The 13,446-nt window shown below is 45.8% G+C and overlaps 1 long non-coding RNA gene across 1 annotated transcript in view; it reads right to left on the reverse strand.

Annotated features, from left to right (window-relative positions):
• LOC307208969 overlaps positions 1-13,446 on the reverse strand; it is a 380,739-nt gene that overhangs the window by 79,671 nt on the left and 287,622 nt on the right. Inside the window, exon 4 of the long non-coding RNA XR_013835277.1 lies at positions 12,417-12,744. This is a non-coding gene — a long non-coding RNA (uncharacterized lncRNA). The remainder of the gene's footprint in view (positions 1-12,416; positions 12,745-13,446) is intronic.

The raw sequence follows: 13,446 nt of genomic DNA on the forward strand, positions 1-13,446 counted from the left end.
TCTTCCGGGATACTGGCCGGATCTGACCTCCCCTCCGTTGTCTGACTCTCCGATGGAGGTGTGGTCAGCCCTGCCTTATCTTCTCTCCCTGGTGGGGAATGCACTGGCCCCGATCCTTGGGACTCTTCCCCCCCACTCTGCTCTGGTGGGGAAGCTGGTCCTGATTTCCAACTACTGTTCTGGGAGTCCCTGCTGCCCCCTTGCTCCTGGGGCATTCCCCTTGGGAACCCCTACCCCTGGCCACTGGCGCCCCCTTCTGTGAATCTTCCGATTCGCTGGAGAGGCTCATGGAATCCCTCGGTCCACTGTCCTCTTCTCCTACGCTCCCCTCGGATTCTTCCCCTTCGCTCTCCATCTCCTCTCTTCCCTGTGCCTCTGCTCCTGAGCCCCTGACAGATATAGATATAGAAATGCACACACATGCGCGCATACACTTTTAAGCTGTGTGTTTGCACACTCAGCCCAAGCGTTTTGCCAAGAAACCTAGAATTTCTGCCGTTCCAGGGCACCGCGTCTTCCATTTTCTTCTTAATTACAGGGTTGAACACGCAATTAAACAGCAGCTAAGCCCCTACACGCATGGAATGTAACACAGCATTACTTTGTTTCACCTGAAAGACAACTTGTAAAAGCCACAAATGAGCAATTAAAAGAAAGAAAAGAACAGAAGAAACAGGCTGGAAGGGAGGTAATAAAAGGAGAAGCGAGATAAATGGTTTTCTCCCTCCTTTGTTCCCCCCCCCCACTCCCCCCCAGTCAATAATTAATCTTTTTGCTATTCTGTTAAAAGACAACTATCTCCCCATCAGGAAGTGCTTGTCCCTGAAAACAGCTTCTGCAAAATTCTTAAAATGCGGCTTTTGTGGTCTAAAATGTAATGAATAATTTCCCGTTGGAAGGACTTTTGCTGATGCTGCTGCAGATTCCATAAGAAGGACTTCTGTAAGGCATACAATTAGGAATTATTTGCCATGTTCCTATTTCAACAAGTCCTTTCAAGGTGAGATCTTTCCCGGTCAGCATCTGTATTAGAATAGTTTTAAAGGTGTTTTATTGTTTAATCACATGTTTTTCGCCGCCCTGGGCTCCTTTGGGAGGCGGGGAGGGATGTAGAATCACAGAATCATAGAGTGAGAAGGGACTCCAAGGGTCACTGACCTCCCTGCAAAGCAGGAATCTCAGCTAAAGCATTCATGACGGACCCTTGAATTTAATAAAATAAAATTTCAAACAATTGAAGTTGTTTTTCCCTCCTGTTGTTTTTTTATATATGTTTCTTTCCCAAGTTTGTTCTTTGTTATCTCTTTGAGTTTGTCTTTTTGAAAACAGCAACCAATAATTATATTGCTGGCTGCAATATCAGTCTTTGCTGATTTCTACTAGTTATCGTCCTATTGGAATCAATATTGTATTGTTTTTGTCTTGTGAACTGCCCTGAGATTTACAGATGAAGAGTGCTATACAAATTTAATTAATTTAGTAGTAGTGGTAGTAGTAATATTGTACACATACCTTCACTGAAAATGTAATTATTTAAAAAATATTGCTCTTACCCTGATGTTTTTGTGAATGAACACACGACATGTTTTTTGACAATGAACACACTACATGTTTTTAAGGAACTCTGTAAATAAAGAAAATAAGTGAGATATAAAAGTTGACTGATAAAGGAGCAGGTTACAGCTGGATGGTCTGACACGTGTGTGTGTGTGTGAAATCTCAGGGCAATTCACAACATAAAAACACAAAATACAGTGGTACCTCAGGTTACAGATGCTTCAGGTTACAGACACTTCAGGTTACAGACTCCACTAACCCAGAAATAGTATCTCGGGTTAAGAACTTTGCTTCAGGATGAGAACAGAAATGGTGCCGCAGCAGCAGCAGCGGGAGTCCCCATTAGCTAAAGTGGTGCCTCAGGTTAAGAACAGTTTCAGGTTAAGAATGGACCTCCAAGACAAATTAAGTTCTTAACCTGAGGTACCACTTGTTCTTGGTCGCACCTTGGTTCTTGAACGGAATCTGTTCCAGAAGTCTGTTCGACATCCAAAAATGTTCAAAAACCAAGGCACAGCTTCTGATTGGCTGTAGGAGCTTCCTGCACTCAATCGGAAGCTGTGCCAGATGTTCAGTTTCCAAAAATAGTCACTTATGGGTTTGCGGCGTTCAAGAGCCAAAGCGTTCGAGAACTAAGCTGTTTGAAAACCAAGGTATGACGAAGAAGAAGAAGAAGAAGAAGAAGAAGAAGAAGAACAACAACAACAACAACAACAACAACAACACTGACCATAAATTCAGAGCTTTCCTGCATCCAACTGCACCTTGGAATGGGCAGTCTGGGATGGGCAACGTATGACCTTCTAGATGTGCTTGTTCTAGAGCTCAGCTCTGACCACTGGCCCTGCTGGTCCTGCTGATGGGAGTTGGGAATCCAACAACATCTGGATGGCCACAGGGTCTGCTTTGGGGTGGCCAGAATGCTTGCAAATATTTCCTACAAGGAAGAGGGAAATGGCACTTGGATGCAGTAGGGGAGGAAGAGCAAGAAAGGGAGATGAATATCAGGAAGAGCTAGGAGAGGGGGAACATGAGAGCCGGCTGCTGGGGTAAGACAGAGAGCATCAGAGATGTGGGTAATATCTGGCATTAGTCCCTGGTACCCTTGGGCAACTGCTTTGGCCTCATCACATTGGCAAGCGCCCACCACTAGGCACCTTAATAATATTTTTTTTTCTGGCCTGACACTCCCAAGTAGCACCAGGGAGACGGATCTAGCTGCAATTTCCCACAATGCCCAAGTGTGGTTTCCCTGAGGAATTGTGGTGGATTGTGGTCTAAACCACAGAGCCTAGGGCCTGCCGATCAGAAGGTCAGCGGTTCGAATCCCTGCGGCGGGGTGAGCTCCCGTTGCTCGGTCCCTGCTCCTGCCAACCTAGCAGTTCGAAAGCATGTCAAAGTGCAAGTAGATAAATAGGTACCGCTCTGGCAGGAAGGTAAACGCCGTTTCCGTGCGCTGCTATGGTTCACCAGAAGCGGCTTAGTCATGCTGGCCACATGACCCGGAAGCTGTACGCCGGCTCCCTCGGCCAATAAAGCGAGATGAGCGCCGCAACCCCAGAGTCGTCCGCGACTGGACCTAACAGTCAGGGGTCCCTTTACCTTTACCTTTAAACCCAGCTCTGACTGGGGTGCTGCCCCCCTTCCGTGCCAGGTAAGCCCAGAGAAGGGACCCCACCATAGTCTGCTTTGGCCACAGCCCTGTCAAACTCGGAGCTGGCCCAACATAGGGACTGAAGACAAAGAAGGAGAGCCAGAAGACTTTTGGAGCAGGTAGAAGAGACAGAGTGAAGAGAATAAAAGTCAGAAGGGATGGCACAAGGTGGCTTGCCCTTCTGCCACCTTCCTCCAAAATTCCAAAGGAAGCTACCATCTATCAAATGAGAGTGTGAGTCCATCCACTTCAGTACACAGGCTGGCAGGAGCTGTCCGGGATTTTAGGTGGGGTCTCTCCAAGCCCTACCTGGAGATGCTGAGGTCTGAACCTGAGATCTTCTACACTCAAGGCATATGTTCCATCAGTGCCTTTCCATAATGAACCCTTTGCTGAGGATAATGTTAAATGATCATACTGGCCTTAAGTGACCCTTCTTCCAACTACTCTGACCCATTTCCTGAATGAAGAAGCCCCCAAGCAGTAAATTAAAATCTACCAGCTTCTCTTTAAGGGTATTCTTATGTTTAAAAAGATTCTCACCCCCCCCCCCCCGTTCTAGCAAAGGAAGAATTTCCATCAAAGCTTTGAAGGAGCCGGTATAAAAACGAGCGTGGTCCCTGTACAGAGCATATAATCTTCACTTTAACCTGTAATTTTTCCCCCTACTGGAAGATCAAATTTAGTTCTTTAAGATACAGGCCTAATTAAGTGTTTTTCTTCTGTCTTTCTTCCCTAGTCACCCTCCCCCACTCCTCCCTCAAACGGCAAATTCCTGCATAATAAAACAAGTTATATCACCCTGCAGAATTATTATTTTTTTAGTTGGAACATGCCTGTCATTCCAAACAAATTAGATATAAAAGGGTGGGTTTAGGCACATCTCTGAGCAGTAATAAAACAAAGCACTTTGCAGTATTAAGAGGACAAAGCTGGTTGTTTTCTCCAACCGCGGACCAAGGTGTTAGTTAGGTCTGGGAATTATAGGGCAACTTGAAGAAAGATGTGCTATTTTAAGAGCTGTGGGGTCCCATTTGACCGCAGTCTTGCCAAATTCAATACAAATATAGACTTATTCTGTCCAGGGGAGAGCTCTGAAAAGACAGGATTGCAGGTTCTCAAATCTTGAACCTGGAATAGTTGCCTTTAGAGCTCCTGGTTGTTGTTGGACTAAAACTCCCATCATCGGTGGAACATTGGCCATGTGGCTGGGACTGATGTGAGTGGGAGTCAAACATCTGGAAGGCGCCTATTGGCTAGTACCTGTGGGACACAGAGCTCATCCACACTTCTGCTTCTCCTCTGCCTAGAAAGCATAGGTGTAAGCAGTTTTCCACTTGACCCTTGCTTTTTAGGAATGGGTCCAAGCACTGCTCCTTTCCCATCATGGAAAACCCTCTCATTACAGCTAAATTGGAACAAACATCAATCCAGAGAAAACCCAAATTGCCCTGGATCATCTTTTGGACCCCAGCCGCCTCTAGGCACTCGAGTCGCCAAAAGAAACTCACGTGCTGATTTTTAACATTTGTCGGAAAAATTAACAGTACTTTTGTTGTTGAGGTTTTTGTATGTGTTGTGTGTTTCATTTCTGTTTCTGTCACCACTTGATTCTACTCATCCTAATCCTAGACTTATTTTTATTTTTATTTTTAAAAAGCAAGAAAGCACAGAAGAAGAACCAAAACAACAAGAACATGGAATGATTCTCTTGGCAATTTTGCATTTGATCTCTTTCCTTTCCTTTCTCTTTTCCACCAATGGGTTTTCCTCAACAGATGCTGCATAATTCTTCTGCAGCAACTGACAGATCACTAATCATCTCTTTTAGGGGGGCAGATGTGGAAGATCACACCTTCGAAGGTGTTGATTGAATGACAAGCTGACAAGCAGCCAAAATTTCAGGAGGAAAGGGGGCGGGGGCTCAGCTCCAAAGAGAATCGAAAACAGCTCTGAAGGCCAAAAGATCAAGGTGAACGGTAGAAGGCAACAGATCCCAGGGAACCTTAGGGCCACTCTAGGAAAAAACATATATTCCACAAGGGATGCAAAGTTGCAATACTGAGCTGGGATGCATCTAGCTCATCAACGCTTCAGGATTTCTACGCCACCACAAACAAACAAATAAATAAGTTGCTGTGTTTAACAGAGCAGAGGAGTTTTATTTATTTATTTATTTGTTTGTTTGTTTGTTTACATGGCAGAACATTTCTGCTTCCTCCTTCATCAACTGCTCTGATAAAGATGAAATGACAGCTGTTTCCAAGGTGGCCGTTGTAGAAAACCTTGAGGGTGGAACACTCAGAAGGGCTTCATTTTTGGTGATGCTAAAGCAGTGCTGGCTAGCGGGTCCAATGATCTAAGCACAGAGGGATAACTCCTGGATGCACAAACTGGACACATCATCGCCTGGTCTCAACCTGGATGATAGGCACAATCGTCATTTTTATTTTCAATTTTTTAAATTAAATTTTCCAAATTTATAAGAAATAAAACACACCAATAGAAAAGAAAAAAAACATTACAATACTAAAATGGAAAACAACAAAAACAAACATATAATTACTTAATACCTAATTTAATTTTCATTATTAGCTGACTTCCTCGACTCCCTCCTTACTGAATTTCATTGAAACACTTTTTTAACAGCTTTCCAATATCTTCTTTCTAATCAAATTATACTCCTTTAATTTACAATGTTTTTCTCTTTTCATAATTATCCAAATCCATAATATTTTACAATTTATTCTTACTATAATCCTAAACCCATTTGGTACTTTCAAGTAATTTCTACATACCGTATGTATGGCACCATCGTCATTTAGGCATGCTACAGAAAGCCTAAAGGTTTTCGTATCTCAGGTAGCAGAAACCAGTAAACACCAGCAAGCTTATCTCCGTCACTGAACAATTCTGGGGATCAGCACCTGGCAACCTTGAACAGCTCCCAGTGGCCCAACACTCTTTAGGACACATTGGTGCTACCATTAAAATGGCAGCCCTCAAACACACAACCATGTAAGCCAAAAAGGTCCACTAAACAGAGGAAAAGGCCCGCCAAAGCGCCTTTGAGCCATGAGCCCTTCAAACCTGGAGCTCCCCTGAATGTTCCTCTGCCATTCCCTGCCCTCAACCCCCCCCCCCCATCCCAGCACTGACACACATCTCTACCTTAGAAGCAGCGGTGGGAAACCTTTTCCTGACCAAGGGCCACACTTCCTTCTGGGCAGCCTTTCAGAGGCCACATGCCAGAGGCAAAAGCAAAGGGAGCATTAGATGTCAAGTTCACAATCTAATAAATAAATAAGATTTCTATACTTCCCTCCATCAAAAGATCTCAGGGCAGTTTGCAAGATACAAAACACAAGAAAAAAAGCACAAATAGATACTGCCAGGAGGAAGCCAGAAGCCAATCACACAAAAGCAAGTGGAATTAACTCTTTAGTAGGGAAAGCAGGATCTGCACAGGAGTGCCAGGCACAAGGAGAATAGCAACTCTTATTTGGTAGGTCTTGCAAGTTGGCAAGACTGAAGGGCCCCACCTCCCCACAGTTTACTAAGACCTCTCCTCTTCGGGGTTTTCCCCAAGCAATCTGAGACTGTGCCGGCATGCCTGCCTTTGCTCCTCTCACTTCATGCCTCTTCTGGTTCTGGGAGGCTAGAGACAGGGCCTAAGAGATTATCTAAGCAGGAGGGGGAGACACCCATGACTCTTCCCCAACCTGGATCATCTCTGCCTCTTGGCCTCCCTCTTCGCACCCTCCTGCTTCAGCTTCTGCCTCTGATTCTGGACTTCTTTCTGCCACAGACTCCTCCAGCTCACTAAGCCTTGTTACCTCTTCAGCTTCCAACACCTTCTCTTCCCAGTCTTCTCCCTCTGACCACTCATCACCATCCCACCACCAATGGAGCACTTATAAACAGCATCTCCAACTTCTCCAAGGACTCCATCAATGGTATCTCCAAAAATTTTACATATCACTTGGGAAGACAGGCAGACTAATGTCAGTGTACTGGAAGAAGCAAAGATCACCAGTGTCAAAGCAATGATTCTTCAACATCAACTTCGTTGGACTGGTCAGGTTGTTCTGATGCCTGATTATAGTTTTCCAAAGCAACTACCGTATTCCAACTTAAAAATGGAAAGTGTAATGTTGGTGGTAAACAAAAGAGGTTTTTAGAAGGCATCTGAAGGCAGTCCTGTTTAGGGAAGTTTGGAATGTTTGATTCTATTTTTAATATTAGTTGGAAGCCACCCAGAGTGGCTGGGGAAACCCAGCCAGATGGGTGGGGTATAAATAATAAATTATTATTATTATTAAAGACTCAATCAAGGCAAATCTAAAAAATGCAGTATAAACACTGACAATTCAGAAACCTTGGCCTGCGAGAGAGAAATGAGCTAAGAAGAAGGCACATTTGGCAAACCCTTACTGTGACCAACTCCTGCCCAGAAACCTATGTCCCCACCATGGAAGGACGTGTGGATCCAGAATTGGCCACCACTGTCACTTACAGACTCACTGTTAAAACCGTGTTCATGAAAGACAATCTTACTCGGCTACGAGTGATCGCCAAAGAAGAAGAAAGAAGGCCACCAGTCCCTAAGCTCTAAGCTTTCTTCCCTTGGGGCTTCCCCAGCTGGCTTCTCCCACCATTTCTCTGCATCCAACCAATGCATGACAGCTACTTTCTACACAAGCTCCCATGCTGGCTGGGAAGTCTGGAAGTTGGCATGAGACTGGCAAAGACTGTCATGGTGTTTCATATTCCCTCTTCCCAGCTAACAAGCATGCCGCAGCTGCAGATCCATCCCAGGACCTGATATCATCTTAGCGCAAAATGCTTTGCTGGGAGATCCCAATGCTTGCTGTGAGAACATTCTGCTGTGTCAATCACGCTCTGTCTCCTCTCCCCCCGTCCTTTGGGTTCTCTCACCAAACCCAGGAATTTGTCAGTTCCCCTAAGATATGGGGACACGTCCCACCCACTCTGATAACAGGGTGCACAGCGACTAAGAATAGCTTGTGCCTCGGTTGTCTCCCTCAGACTCGGGAGTGACAAGAGTATCGCCGACTCAGAGGAACAAAAGAATCATGACGGCTATTAACCGCAGCGCCAAGAATATTTCATTTCAAAGAAACTCAGCCCACAACAGCTGGGGGAGCCCAGGCTGCCCTCACGTCCCAAGATCAGAGCTTGTGGAGGATAAGACTATCAACAGCTTCCAGATATGGTGATGGCGTGCTACCTCTCTCAATACTGCTGGCTGGGACTCACAGGTGGGGCGAGGGCTGCTGTGCTCAGGTCCTGCTCATGGACTTCCTAGAGATATCTAGTTGGCCACTGTGAGAACAGGGTGATAGATTTAGCTGGGATAGCTCGGTTGGTAGAGCATGAGACTGTTAATCTCAAGTTTGTGGGTTCAAGCCCCACATTGGGTTGGACTAGATGACTCTCAGGGTGGGTTTGCCATATTTCAAAAAGTGAAAATCCGGAAAGAAAAGTTGTGGAGATTTTTCTGGAAAAGCTGTTGAGCTTCTTTTCTTTCTTTCTTTCTTTCTTTCTTTCTTTCTTTCTTTCTTTCTTTCTTTCGTTTTGACCAAAGTGATTAGGGCTAGATCTAGAGCTAGGACAAGGCTTAGGGCAAGGGTTGGAGGTAGAGTTAGGGTTAAGGTTGGAGGTAGGATTAGGGTTAGGGTTGTGTTCAGGGTTAGGGTTAGAGTTAGGGTTGGGTTTAGTGCTAGGGCTAGGGCTAGGGCTAGGGTTATAGGGTTGGGTCAGGGTTATGGTCAGGGTCAGGGTCAGTGTTACAGTTAGGTTTGGAGGTGGGTTTAGGCCTAGGTTTAGGTTTAGGCTTAGCTTTAGGATTGGGTTTAGGGTTAGTGTTTGTGTTACACTTACATTTCAGGGTAAGGTTGGGTTAGGTTTGGAAGTCTGTTTAGGGTTAGGTTTAGGGTTAGGGTTAGCATTAGGATTAGAGCTAGGGTCAGGGTTAAGGTTAGGCAATGCTTTTCTTCAGGGGGTACTCAATCATACACTGTTCTGGCACCTCTGTAACAACTTCATGGTGCCTACCAGGACCTATTTTTCTACAAAAAACCCCCACTGTTTTCTACCATGGTCCAGTGCACGGAATGATTCCTGCAAGGGAAATGCAGCCCTCCAAACCTTCCCCATCTGACCCTCAGTACTCACACCACCTCCCATCCCTGGGCCACCCCCCTCATGAACCCTGCTTTGCACCCTCCCTTGGTGTTTCTGACTGGCTGGATTCTCAGGATATGGTCCTGCCTATTGCTTGCTTGCATGAAGACCAGAGACATGTGTGTAGAAATTAGCATACTATATACCAGTAATATACATTTCTTGCACTGGGACACAATCTGCCCCCCCCAAAAAAAAAGCAAAAGAAGAAGTCATGACTTCCCAATCATGGCATTCCACCTCCCACTAAGTTCTGGGGCAGGTCTCCTTGGTTCAGTTCCCAACTGGCACCATTTCCCAATTTCTCTAGCACAGGACTGAGGAACATGCTGCCCTCCAGCTCTTGCTGGACTCCAGCTCCCATCAGCCCCAGCTAGCCTAGCCAATAGTCCGGGATGATGGGAGTTGGAGTCAAGCACCTGGAGAGCCACAGGCTGCTCACCTTCACCCCTCCTCTGAGAGATCCTCACTTTTCCCGATATGGAAGTGTTGCCTGATGTCATGGGCAATTCTCAGGAGAGCTTGTGGTGGAGGCAGAGGACCAGGGGAATGACCCAGGAGAGGGGACCAGTGATTTATGGGGTGCAAGGCAGGAGGCATGGACATAGCAAGGTCCTCCAGTGGTGGAAGAAAAAGAGGCTGTTCAGCTGACAGGTGGGTCAGTAGACTCTCCACCTTTCCCTGCCCCACTGAACCAGGGGGGCTCGAAGTTGGAAGAACAGCAGTGATTTCCGTGCAGGAGAAGTCTCAGGTTATGAGCGCACAACCTATCAGAGGAGGGTTTGTAAGCGGGAAGAGGGATGGAGTCTCCCTGTTGTTGCAACTGACCCAGACCTGTGGATACCTGTCTAAAGGTGGGAAGTGTATGGGCACGTGTATTCGGAGCACTGTGGAAGCTGCTGTGTTTCTTTTGACAATAAAGAGTTAACTATCAGATGTGTGCCTTCCTTATATGGGACAGGCCGTGACACCTGACCAGGTTTTTCCAAGCACCAAGCACATCAATTCAGTGTGCATGTCGCTGTCAGCCAATACAGTCATGCCTTGATACTCGGATGCTTTGGCTCCCAAACGCCAAAAACCCGGAAGTAAGTGTTCCGGTTTTCAAACGTTTTCCAGCAGGCGAACATCTGATGCAGTTTCTGCTTGAGTGCAGGAAGCTCCTGAAACCAAACGGAAGCCGTGCCTTGGTTTTCAAACTTTTTGGAAGTCAAACGTATTTCTGGAACAGATTACGTTCGAGAACCAAGATACCAATGTACAATCATTGTGGTGGTGCCATCTTATTCCTGCTGCTCTTGATGGCAGACGGGGAGCTAAGAGGAATTGCACGGGATTTGTCATGAATTGGATCCCTCCAAACCAACCAGCTCTAGATTTCCATGGCAGTTCCAAGAATGAATATACTGTGTTTTTCCGTATAAAAGACACTCCCATGCATAAGACGACCCCTATATTTTTAAACCCAAAAAATATTAAGAAATCAATATTTTAAACATCAAACAGAACAACTCTGAGCTTTTTAAGGGAGATGTTGCCCAAAGCTGTTCAGTTTTTTTGAAGGAAGTTGGCTAAAGTTGGCCCAAACCAGAACCCAAGTGCATTCACCATTCATGTATAAGATGACCCACAATTTTTGACTAATTTATTTTTTTAGCAAAAAATGTTGTCTTATACAGGGAAAAATACAGTACATCATTTTGAGTGGAGGGTGTGTGTGTTCTGTGTCAGCAAACTCGCCGTGTCTTGCTCAAAATGATCTCCTCTCCAGCATCAAGCTCAGGCCAAATCCATTTGCATTTTGACATCAGTAATCAACTGTGCACAGTGTTGGCTGGCTAGCATCTGTGCATCACACACCCGCCATCCCTGGAGCCGCTTTGATACTGTTGAAAAATGATTTCAAAATATGGCTTTCTTTATTCGTTTTGCCTTAATTTTTAACTTTATTTCAAAATTAAATTCTGGGAGTGGAGGGAATAAAGTTTTCAAATAAAGCGATAAGCAGCACTTTAAAACAACTTTCAAAGGCCTTGAAGTAATGTGAAAGGTTCAAGAAGTACAACTGAATCAGCATTTAAATGTCTGGTTGGTGCATCTCTCAGATGTGCTGTGAAGAGAAGGGGCAGCTGGACTCAAAGGGGACAGACGGACGAGCAAATCTTCTTTTAAAATATGTCTTTATGCATGTAATGAGCATGGATGGCTTGAAGAACCAAAAGAGGCAGGCAATCTAAAAATAAAAGAAAAATTCCTTTCCCCTGACGAATATTTTCTGGTCCCTAATGCTCCCCTTCTCCCAAAATACCACTGCCTCAGCCCCCACTTCCCTTCATCTGCAATTGCAGCATGGAAAAGAGCAGCGATAGTTAGCCCCTATCATGCTTTCGCATCATGTTTCCATGCACCTTAGAGTTGCACCATGCGGGCTTGCCCTGTACAAAAACAGGCTCCCGTGCGCCTGTGAAGTGGACCTTACATTAGACAGCCCGGCTCTAAGACATAGTGCCATGCAATGTAATAAAATATACAATACAGCAATCTACGTTGCAAGCCTTTTAAAGCTGCAGTATCCTGCATTGCAAAAGTCGTAGAATAATGGAGTTGTAGGAAGCTGAAGCTGAGGCTCCAATACTTTGGCCACTTCATGAGAAGAGAAGACTCCCTGGAAAAGGCCCTGATGTTGGGAAAGATGGAGGGCACAAGGAGAAAGGGATGACAGAGGACGAGATGGTTGGACAGTGTTCTCGAAGCTACCAGCATGAGTTTGACCAAACTGCGGGAGGCAGGGGAAGACAGGAGTACCTGGCGTGCTCTGGTCCATGGGGTCATGAAGAGTCGGACACGACTAAACGACTAAACAACAACAACAACAAATATAATACTGAACCTGAACAGGTGAAGGAATTCATGATTAAAGAGAGAAGTGAGATTTGGACCATGAAGAAGCCTGATCGCCGAAGAATTGATGCTTTTGAATTATGGTGCTGGAGGAGACTCTTGAGAGTCCCATGGACTGCAAGAAGATCAAACCTATCCATTCTGAAGGAAATCAGCCCTGAGTGCTCACTGGAAGGACAGATCCTGAAGCTGAGGCTCCAGTATTTTGGCCACCTCATGAGAAGAGAAGACTCCCTGGAAAAGACCCTGATGTTGGGAAAGATGGAGGGCACAAGGAGAAGGGGACGGCAGAGGACGAGATGGTTGGACAGTGTTCTCGAAGAGACCAGCATGAGTTTGACCAAACTGCGGGAGGCAGTGGAAGACAGGAGTGCCTGGCGTGCTCTGGTCCAGGGGGTCACGAAGAGTCGGACACGACTAAACGACTAAACAACAACAACAACAGAGTTGGAAGGGAGCTCAATGGTCGTATAGTCCAATGCAGAAACCTCCGTGAAGAGATGGCCATCCGACTTCTGCTTAAACATCTCCAAGGAAGGAGAGCCCACCACCTCCTGAGGGAGACGGTTCCGCCGTCGAACAGCTCTTACTGTCTGCAAGTTCTTCCTGATGTTGAGTCGGAATCTCCTTTCTTGTCATTTGAAGCCATTGGTTCAAGTCCTACCCTCCAGGACAGGAGGAAACAAGCTTATTCCATCTTCTGTGTGGATCTTCCTTGAGATCTTTGAAGATGGCTACCATATCTCCTCTCAGTCTCCTCTTTTCCAGGCTAAACATACCCAGCTCCTTCAACTGTTCCTCATAAGGCTTGGTTTTTCTCCTGCCAGAGGTTTCATGGGGTAAGGTGAGGTAGTACCTAAGCCCATTTAATTACTTACTTAATTAATTAATTCTCTGAGGAACTCAAGCTGATGTATTTGGTTCTCCCACTTCTCATTTAAATCCCACGACAACCCTGGGTGGTAGGTTGGGCTGAGAGGCAGTGGCAGATCTAAGGAGCGTCTCCACCCCCATCGTTCAGCCTGGACAATGAGGTCCAGCTCTGAGGGCCTTCTGGTGGTTCCCTCCCTGCGAGAAGTGAGGTTACAGGGAACCAGGCAGAGGGCCTTCTTGGTAGTGGCACCCAC

Source organism: Podarcis cretensis (genome assembly GCF_951804945.1).
Source record: "Podarcis cretensis genome assembly, chromosome: 1".
NCBI classification, from domain to species: domain Eukaryota; kingdom Metazoa; phylum Chordata; class Lepidosauria; order Squamata; family Lacertidae; genus Podarcis; species Podarcis cretensis.